Source organism: Chaetura pelagica, unplaced genomic scaffold (genome assembly GCF_000747805.2).
Source record: "Chaetura pelagica isolate M959 unplaced genomic scaffold, ChaPel_1.0 scaffold395, whole genome shotgun sequence".
Lineage (NCBI taxonomy): Eukaryota > Metazoa > Chordata > Aves > Apodiformes > Apodidae > Chaetura > Chaetura pelagica.
Genome location: NW_009953391.1, coordinates 68,208 through 68,847, shown reverse-complemented (window position 1 = coordinate 68,847; position 640 = coordinate 68,208).

Below are 640 nucleotides of genomic sequence, written 5' to 3'. Positions count from 1 at the left end.
ATGAGCGGGCCTTAAGGGGAGGTGCGGTCTATGAGTAGGTGGTGGTACTTTGTGAGCGTGGCCAAACGGTGGGTGGGGCTTAGGGGAGGGCATACACACTGCTTCCTGACTGGCTGGGGGTTGCTGGATGGGTGGGGCTAGTTTGTGGGTGTGGCCAACGGGTGCGTGGGGCTTAGGGTGTGTCCCGTGGGTGGGCAGGGCTTTCTGATTGGCCAGGGATTGTGGTGTGGGCAATGCTAATTTGTGGGTGTGATTAGTTGATGTGGGTGTGGGTTTGTCAATGTGGCCAACGGGTGGCCAACGGGTCTTAGGGAGGGTGTGCGCGGGTTGGGTGGAGCTCTCTGAATGGCTGGTGACTGCTGGATGGGCGGAGTTAGCTTGTGGGTGTAACCAATGGGTGGGCAGGGTTAGGGAAGGGTATTTCTGGGTCTTCCTGATTAGCTGGGAGTTACTGGGTGGGCGAGGCTAGTTTATCGGCGTGGTCATTTGGGTGGGTGTATCTTGGTGGGTGTGGTCAGTGGGTGGGCAGGACCCCCCAATTTAACCCTCCCCAATAAATCCCCCAGTTTAGACCCTCTTTCTGCGTGTGTCCCCTCAGATTTCAGCCACAACCTCCATTTCTTCCCCTTTCATTCCCCCC